This window comes from Anopheles darlingi, chromosome 2, assembly GCF_943734745.1.
Source record: "Anopheles darlingi chromosome 2, idAnoDarlMG_H_01, whole genome shotgun sequence".
Taxonomy (NCBI): Eukaryota; Metazoa; Arthropoda; class Insecta; order Diptera; family Culicidae; genus Anopheles; species Anopheles darlingi.
In genome coordinates, this window is record NC_064874.1 from 23,046,754 (window position 1) to 23,056,902 (window position 10,149).

Here is a 10,149-nt window from a genome sequence, read left to right on the forward strand (position 1 = left end):
CACACATACCCCCGGTCCCCGGTTCCTCAATTTCCCCCCTTCTTCAACGCCCATTAGTCCGTCGATTCGCTTCGCATCGTTCGTCCGCCTCGTTGGTCCGCATTGGTATGTATGCTGCAGCCGCTAGCTGGTGGTGCAGCTCGATCGTACCGAGGGCGCGCGACTTATGCTGCCAGCGCAGCATACATGTACGCGATGCAATCGCCATGCCAATGCCAACGCAAGCTGCTGCTCCTGGTGCTGGTGCTGGTGCTGAAACCATGAAGGGCTTCTTCTTGATCGTTGCTTCCTTCCTTTCCTTGCCCTTGCGTGCGCCTTTCTGCATGTGCTGCTCGCTCACTCGTTCGCACGCATTAAAACCATGAATGGTCCATGGTGGTCCAACCATGCAGAATGAGTGCAGAAGTCGGGGGGTAGAGGGGTGGGTTTGCAACATATCGTGCCAGCAGGGAGCGTACATACAGCGCACGTCTGTGTGTGTGTGTGTGTGAGCATAATTTTCATGGTCAAAGCAATTTAAAGCAGGAAAGCGGGTGCAGAAACAGGGCAGCGAGGGACGCTAACATGATCATGATCACGCTCGCGCGATGCTGCAGCACGCACACACACACACACACACACACTGACACGAGAGGCTATAGAGCCTACGCGCTAGGCTCGGCCAAGGGTTTTATTGATCTTGGGATACATTCTTTACACCCTTTAGACTAAACAACGTAAAACGGAGTGAGTTTAATGGCCCAGCCATGGCTGCACCCTTATACGGTGGTCACAGCGTGGTGGTGAATGGTATCCGGAATCACTTCATCATCCGATAAAACCCATCAATGCACTACACTCTCAGCCGACCAGACAGCAAACAGACAAATTGGCACCTTTCCTGGTTCCGACTGGTTCCCGTGTTTGGCCTGACCAGCACCAACAACCTTCGCCAATCGCGCACATGGTTCCCCCTTGCGACCAGTCATTAATCCTTCATCATCCTTCCTTCCGTCTAGCGAGAGGAGAGGGGGTGGGGGGGGGGGGGCAATTATGAATAATCGCATCGTCGCTGGCCATAATCTGGTGTGTCCTCCGTGTGTTCGAACCCTTCGAAGGTTGGGCTTGACTCCTCGTTAAGTAAAAAGATAAATAAATGCCAGAATGCGAGACGCGAACGCTGGACACGGCACGGAGTGCATATACCGGCGGGCCACAAACAGACCGGACAGGCACACAGACCAGAGACTCACAGACGGCCGCCGCTGCACCGCTCTCGAGACAAAGCTGCTAAGTGACCAACATCATCATCATCTTCATCATCGTCGTCGTCGTCACGGGACAAGGGTACGTCCCGGGATTCCTATACACTCTCTCTCTCTCTCTCGCTTGCTCGCTTCTCTCTGTTTGGTTTCTTGTTCATATTTACACACAATTCTATCGCAAAGACAGAGCGTGTTGCATGTACCAAGGGCCGAGGGATACGTGTCTCTGCATCATGCTCGTGGCCGTCGTCGTCATCAACCAGTTAAGTTCGCTTTCTTCGTGCTGTGCCTTTGTTTGCACGCGCTCTATGGAATGCACCGGCAAAGTACGCCATGCGCGCCGCCCATAGCAACGCGTAACCTCAAAATGAAGTATTGAACCGGGTGCGGGCTGTAAACGTTGCATCGTCCTCAACGCTGCAACTCGATCCCCGTAGTAGTGGAAGAGATGGCCATGACATTGTATGATAATGTGGCTGCTGCAAGAAACAATAGTTTAATTGGCAGTAAATCGGCCGTTCCCCGTGGGATGCATGCTGGGGGGGAACTGGTAAAACGGGTCCGGTGGGCCCCCACGGTCTGGTTCTGGATGAAATAAAATCCAAGTCCAAGCCGTCTGTGGGCTGCACCATACACTGCATGTCGTTGTTGTTGGTGTAGAGGCCGACGTGTCTAGACGCGTCGGTTTGAATTGCCGATCGGAGCGCAGGTAGGCGCGCTGGCGCTCGATCTTCCCGACCAAACGAAGCGAAAAAAAACGAATTTCGGGAGTCTGACCGTCGCGATTCGTGGCCCCGGGTCCCATCAATCTTCAACAAACGACAAGCCCCCTAAAGGGATCACTTAACACGCACACACACACACACATGCACGCTGATCGACGCAAGTGGATTAGATTATGATGGACGGACCCCGCGATCGTCCGTTCGTTCGTTTGATCGCGCTGCTTCCAGGAAGGCAGCGAGGCTCTGCCACTTCGACGAACGTTCTCACGAGGATTTTGGAGGTTTTTTGGGGCGTTGGACAGAGCGCGGAATCCAACTGCAGTCTACATCATTAGCTCTCAGCTGCTGCTGCTGCTGCTGCTGCTGTCTACTGGTGCAGAAGAAGATGCAAAAATGCATCCCTGCACCACGGTACCGATCTGGTCTGTGCCCGGAACCGGTTCACACGGGTTCGTTGTCTGTTGGTCCATCTTCGTGGAGCCTTCTGGTCGCACCGTTAAAAGCCTTCTCCTGGTCGCCTCTGCCACCTACCGCCTCCGGGCGTGAAAGGGGTTTCGTGCTGCTCCATTTCTCGCTGTTGCTTTTGATAAGTTGCACCAGACACACTGCGCGGTGCAGCTGCGCCATTAACGAGCAGCGGCTGGCGAATTAAGATTGCTGGCATGCACCTCCTCGTTGATTCCGGTTGCTGAAATCAAACGAACAGAGAATTTTAGTACGTTTTCGGGCAAGTTTTTATTTTTTGGAGATCTCTTACCCCTGATCGCTCTTGATGTTATTCCAGTTGAAAGTCTCCGCTACTTAACACTCTTCTGGTGCTGCTACTGCACAGTGCACCAACGATGATGCTCCGAACATTGCGTTGGTAGCGTAGCAGCACAATCGGAATCGAGCTGCAGCGAAATCGAGCGAAAAGAGCTAAAAAGAAGTGAAGAAGAGACGAAGACCACGACGTCGACGTCGACGACGACGGCGATATGCTGCATTCAGCGCTTCGCTCGTAATTATAGGGAGTCAAGGTCACTTTATTGTCTCGCTTCGCCCATTCGCTCCATTCGCAGAATCCCGGGACGTCTCGGTGCTGCATCCCGTGCGGTGGGCAGACAGCCGCAACAGCAGCAGCAGCAACGGCAGCAGAGCCGCGTTGGCGTTTCCGCCATTTTCCTTTGATTCCGTTCCATTTCATTTCCCTTCCATCCGCCGTCTCGCCGCGTCTCGGAGCACGGGTTTCTCGTGGGTTTTTTTGTGTCTGCTAGAGGGTGATGGAGGTGATGCTCCCACTGTCTGGGAGCCCTTTTTGTTGTGCCCAAATCGCTCGCCTTTTGCGGTGGGAAGGGACCAACCGTTGGCCGTGTGTTGTTTGCTTTTCGCGCCAATTCACTCCCACTGGTGCACACAATATGCGTACGACGACGACGACGACGCATGTTAAGTGGCACAGCGGATGGAGCGAAAGGACCGGACTCAGATTTATGCACCGAAGTTGAAGCGAGACAATGAAACGATACATCATACATGTGGCTTGTTGGCCGGAAGTGACCGGAAACACCGGAAGTGAAGTTGGTATTTAGCAGGTGCAGAACGAGGTGCACAAGTTGTGCTTCTGTGATGGACTGGACGATGCCGTACTAGTTACGCCACGCCATTGAGCTGCATCTCAGAGATTTCTTTTCGCTTTTCGCTTCCTCTTCTCGTTCTCACTTTCTCGAAGTTCTCGACAAACCAAGTCCAAGGTGCCGTGGCCAAACACTGTGCCAGCGCATAAGCCGTCCAAGGTCTTGCTAAACGAAGCGTACGAACCAACATCGCCCGTCGGTACGGTCGGCCCGGCCCGGCCCGGTTGTCTGGCCCGGAACCGGGGCTTGTTCTTGGAAAACGAACCGGGAGAAGCAGCATCGCCCACAGGGCCCAGCGTTCCTTCGCCTTTCCTTTTGAAGGTTTCTTCGTGCAGTCGCCTGGAGTCACCCGTCCCCTTAAGGAGGAGAAGGAGGAGGAGAAGAAGAGACCTTCATGGTCCAGGGAGCGCCAGCGAAATTACGTCCGCAGCAGCAACAGCAGCAGCAGCAGCAGAAAGCCCTTGCAGACACCTCGCCGCATCGTTGCATTCGACGCTACGATCGATGTCAGCCCATGGGCGAAGGGCGTAAATCATGAACACACACACACACACCAATACAGGCACGATCACGATCAGACGCTGCTGGGCGAGTCGACGCGATTTTTTTTTTCTCGCTCCGACCGTCGATGGTCAGTAGATCAACCGATGATGGCAAACAACGGCAACGAGGCGTTTCTGTAGGCGCAACACAGTCCCTACACTGGGTCTTGCCTCAACCACACTCTTGAGAACATGTTGAAGTAGTTGGAAAGCTTCTTGCAGGTGACCTTTTGCTTGCTTTACGTCCCTTCGACATGAATACAGCGCTACAGATGGAGACGCCTGGTGTTCGGAATGAAAAATCAGAATTTTCTTCCAATTAAATACTTTTCTTTTCGGTTGCTTAAAAAAGAAACAGGTACCCTTGGAGGAGACGCTGCTACTCTGCACGAACGACAGACACACGAAGCCCGCCGACGTATTCCGCGTATTAATTACAAAAATGGCGAATTTCTAAAAATGATTCTCTCCCCGCCTATATTCCATTCTCCTACCGCGTGTGGTGTTTCACGAGTTTCTTTTATTCTTGTTCAAAAGAATGTATGCTGCTTTGAAGAGGGGTTTTGCTGGAAGATGAGCGTAACGAAGGCGGCGAAGAATGGAGGAACCGCGATGCAATGCTCATCATCATCATCATTCTCTCGAGGGCGACACTAGACAGCGCATAATTTGTGAACGAAAGTGAAATCACAAGTGTTTCGGTGCGCGCGTGTGTGTGTGTGTGTTCGTCATGGTCCTTGTGGTGTGGGATGGTTTCACTTTTCGGTCTGCAAATCAGGGGACGAATGAATAGAGGGAATTCATAATGGAACATTCCATGGAGGTTCCATGAGTGCCGCATGCATCACGTAATTTCATGAAGGGTGTAAGATGTGATGCAGCATAACAGAATTTTTTTTAATAGAGAACCACGAACCACGCAACACACCAGATCGAGATGATATAACGTTCTCATTATGTAAACTTCCGATTGTATAAAACGTGTTTAATATAAAGTTATGCAATTTAATGAAATATCAAGTAAAGGCGAATATATTTAACAGCAACTCTCCTGTGCACAACAACAACAACAACAACAAAAACAGGTTTCTGCATGCTCGGGGGACGTAAAATTTAATGAAAACTTCTCGATCGTGAGAATGAGAAACGTATGAGACAGATAAGTGCCCTCCGGTAGATTGCGGCCCAATTCCCCAATCAAGACCCTGGTACAACGATCCAAATGGCCAATCGCCATGGCCCTTTCCCTCACACCACACCACAATCCGTGCTGTAGCTTCTTACTTTTCGCAGGTCTTCGATCGGTTGCACCGTTCATCGATCCATCCGATCCGATCGGTCCCCGATTATGCGGTCTCGATACCCGCATATTTGCAACAAAGTTGCAGTCCTGGCCACTGGCCACAATGGCCAATGGGCACGGCAGCGGCTCATATAAGAGACATTCCGCACCAAAACCGCAGGGGACAAGAAAGGGGAGCGAGGACAAGGTTCATGCTTCCAGCGCGATCGATCATACACACAATTTTGATCGTTCCACCACCAGCACCACCGCACACCCGGGGACTCGGGGAGAAGATTGGAAGGGGTTTGCAAAATTATGGGGCAATAAATAAATGGCTGTGTGTAGCAGTGAACCTGAAGACACCAGACTTCGCACCACGACGACCAGGCGCAAGAAGAGAAGCGTTGCAGCAGCGATAACAGCGCAGTCCACGTCCTCGCAGCAGAGCAGAGGAAACAGCAAGAACATAACATCATGCGCGTCATTATGTCCACCGCGACACCGAGCGAACGATCCAACGATCGAGTGAGCGATCCTTTCTCTTTCAAAGAAATATTTTATTTTTTTTTTCCTTTGGTTCGATAGAAGCACGCACTGCATGCATTTACTTTTGGAATGTAGTTTGTTAAATGTTTTCCTGGAATGTCTCTGCACCTCCCTATCTCTCTCTCTCTCCCCCTCTCTATCACACCCCTTTCACATCTCATTCTTCTTCTTTCTTTCTACAGAAACAAACGCCGGATGTGAGCTTCATGATCATCGCGCGCTCCGTCGCCACCGTCGTCATGGGAACGGAAGTGTCACACGTGAAACGTCGTTCCTTTGTCGTTCCGAAAAATTCTTTTTGATTTTGCTTTCCAAAATTTTTTATTTTTATTTTTTTATTTCGAAACAACCTCAGACACACCGCTATCGAGATTGCGAAATGCTAGTGGTTGTGGTGCTGGTGGCGTTCATCTGTTACTGCAAACCGATCACGTACCATCGCTATAACATGTCTTCAGCAAGCAGGTCAGCAGCAGCAGCAGCAACAGCAGAGCCAAAGAACAGACAGACACTAAAGGAAGGGGATTGGCACCGGCACCAAAGTGTCAGCAATGAATTCATCAAACATTGTGCACGATACCGTCGAGCACTTCTTCTTCTTCTTCTTCTGGTGGTCTGACGCCATCCGCCGTTGCATCCGCCTGCGACAATAATGCAGTTGAAGAGTGTTTTGTCCATCCGGTCCCGGTGCGCCAAGTCAAGTGTTTCGTGTGATCAAAAGCCGTGCAAAATGGAACGTTACGGAGCCTGGTAACTCCACCACCGTTGGCGAGATTTGACTGCCAATGGGAGCTGGAGTTTCCGCGTGCCGAACGATAAAGCAACGAACCGAGAAGTGCATCGAGTGCGGTTAGTGATCGGTCTGTCCTGTCCTGAATCGAAAAAAAAGTGTTGAAATGCGCCGATCAAGGAGTAATAATCAAAAACCCCCTCGTTGGACCCGTCTGTGAGGGGTAAGTAATTGCACGCGTTCATTAGCACACTTCTCGCATACTTTTGCAGCGGAGAGACCGCATGGGGAAGGGACCATCCAGGGACCCAGCAATTAGGGGGTGAGGGCCACTACTCCTCCTCCTCCTCTGTGTTGCGAAGGGCAGCGAGCTGGACGCTGAACACGGCAGCAAGATCACCAAGAAGTAGAAAAAGGATCGAGCGATTCGAACTATACAACAGCACAGGAAAGGGGAAAAGAACAAGGGCAAAAGGGCACAACCGTTTCCCAATAACTCCTGTCTCCCTTGGCCCTTGGTCAGGCTTTCATTTTGCCATTGTCTTTCACGGCATCGCGCAAAAACTCGACGCAAAACCGGTTCCAGCATCACAACGACGACGACGACGACGAAGGACACGATCGTCGATGGCCTGGCTTGGACCTAAGACCTTCAATCCTTCGCGCCCTTTCAGACGCTGGACACCACAGCAACAGCAGCAACAGCAGCAGCAGCAGCGGGCAGTCTGTACCTCGATCGCTCTCACCTCGCCACTCGATCGGACGTTCCCGAATCCTCGGGCCCCGGTCCCGGCCACGGGTACGAGTAGACATCCTTTCCTCCACCGTCTCCACCACAAGGACGCCCCCGTGCCCAAAATCCCTGTCCCAGAGTCCAGAGAGTCCACTCCAAACTTGGAGTCCCGAAGTGGCCGAAAAATGAAAAAACGAAAGAAACGAAAAAAAAATGGAGCACAATCCGTCTTGTGTTCGCCGCCGCGCTCTGGCCAAAATCGGCGGCCTGGCCAGTCGCGGCCGGCGGATGGTGCAATCCGTGCCATGATTATGTTTTTTATGCTGCCCCCTCTTGCCCACCTTTCCATCCCATCGAACGATTCACTTTCCGCACACATTCTTTCCCAACAGAGGGGCGCATTAAGGGCAAAAGGAACGGCCCCGGGGGGGGGGGGGGGGGGGCGGTTGCGAAGATTCTTGTTGCTGTTCTTGTTCCACTCCGTTCCCTCTGTCCGTTTGTTCATCCGTTCGAATCTTGTTAGACCACGGCACGGGGAACACAGAATAATGTCCCGAACCGAATTGCCTACAGAAGAAGAAAGGAAGTTCGTTAGGGCCGCTGCTTGAGCGATCGCCTTTGAGAGCCATCTTAAACGCGACGTTTCTTCACTCGCCTACATCGTTTGGTCAGTTATGTGTTTGGCCTCTGGCCGGGTTCGACCGGGAGAGGCTTTTGTATGTAGCATGGAATGCAGGCGGCGTTATAGCGCTCTGTTGGACGATCGTCCTGCCGCAGCAGCAACAGCAGAAGCGTCTGGCTACGTTCACACGAATTAACATAGTTATGTAAATTGAACGGTGTGTATGCTCAACGCTTGATACCGCTTCTAACCTTGCTCCTCTTCATGGTCCCGCACCATGGTCCTACACCTTCGAAGCACGCACACAAAGGGCCACCAACACCTGCGGGGATGTTGCGATCAAAGCAGCAAAAGCGAAAGGATAAACCAAACATCATGTTGCTCAACGTCTCGACGGCGCGATGGGAATGTGTGTTTTTTTTTCTCTGCTAATAATATGGTCCTTTTTGGTGAAGGTGAATTTTAGGACGGAATCACTCATGTCGTGCACTCGCAATTACTGGCTTCTAATCGATTAGTTTTGCGACCGGCGACGACGTGTCGTGATGCACAAGGAAAAGGAATTTAGCTAGACACCTTTGATAGTTGACGGTACTATGAATAGAAGACAGTAATCACATCGTCTTTGGTCTGGCGGATTCACTTCCTGCTGATTTAGGTTAAAAATTTAAATGAAGTCCGACAAGTGCAGTAGGATGGGTGTTGGTCATACGAACCGGAGTAAAGCGAATAAATATGTTTAACAAAATACACACAATAATACAATATACATATACGTTGAACGTTAAAAAGGAGCGATTGCCATGTTCGCTCCCGACAACCGACATCCTGCAAAAACTATCCAAGTAACCATAGTCAAAAAATTGACGTTACCGAGCCGAGGAACCAGCTGCCACTCGGGATGAAATCCCAAAGGATCATAGTTACCGTTTGTGCATGGAATATTTTTAAAATAAATATTATTGCCCATCTCACCGGGCAAAGGAGAAGAACCGTCTACCGTCTAGCCTCTATTTGAACAGTCTATTTAAATTCTCATGACAGAAGATGAAAGCCACATTAATGCCACAACCAAATCCGATCCGATCTTCTGCTTCGCCATGTACTACGATCAAGGTGGATGGAAATCAATCTCAATAAAAGAACAATACCAACGTCTCGCAGAGCCTGCGAGAAAGTACCACCGGACGGCCACCGATTCCCAGAACGTGCAGGTTCGTGCAGAATCCACGAATGGGCATCATCTGACGATGGCCCCGAGGGAGGAGACAGAGAACTACACACAATCGCCTCGTGATAAACATCTCCATCTCGTTTACCATCGGACTGATGGTCCCCCGGTCCCTGGCTGCTGCAGTTCTTTTGCCCATCTTAAGTGCACCGTTGCACTACGATTGCGATTCCCGTTCCACACGTTCACCCGATCACAACCTATTTCGAGTCAATAAATCGTTGTCTGCCCGCTTCACCCCATCAACCGGCCGGTTCGACCCATTGGTTCTTGAACTTCGACTCGCGAGCAAGAGCAGCTGCTGTTTAAGATTCGCTGCGGTTTGCTGCGTGGACACGGTGCTGGAGCAGGCGCATGAAACCGATACTCGGCCGTAAGTTCGTAAGCGTTGCTTACGATCAACCGCAATGGATTGTGGTGGTTGGCAAAGATACAAACATAATAGCCTTCACCCAGAAGAGGCCCAGAGGATACGCTGCAGTCGAAGTACGTTCACACCCCCGGTTCCCCGGCCTACCCTTGCCAAGACAGATGTGAGATCTGCATCTGCAAAGGAAATGCGGAGCTGATATTCCGCATTATTCGTCGTTAATCTTTCGGACGAATGATTAATTCGATGGTGATTAGAATCTATTACCTTCGGCCGTGGGGTCCTAGGAGGTGCGCACCCTAGACCTAGAAGATGTTCTTCGGGAGAACAAAGACACGATCGAGTAGCAGCAGCAGCAGCAGCGGCAGCAGGAGCGCCGGCCTTTGCTCGGTTGTCGAGTCCGGGAGAAGCCGCCCAAGGGTGATGGAGATTGAATGACTTGCCGTTGAGTTGCTGCTCGTGTGGCTGGAAGTTGAAGCAAATTCTTATTCTTCCTCATCTTATC

At 51.2% G+C, this 10,149-nt stretch overlaps 1 protein-coding gene across 1 annotated transcript in view; it reads left to right on the forward strand.

Annotated features, from left to right (window-relative positions):
• Nucleotides 1-10,149, forward strand: part of LOC125950219 (uncharacterized) — a 486,985-nt gene that overhangs the window by 104,800 nt on the left and 372,036 nt on the right. The gene's annotated exons all lie outside the window — the stretch shown is intronic.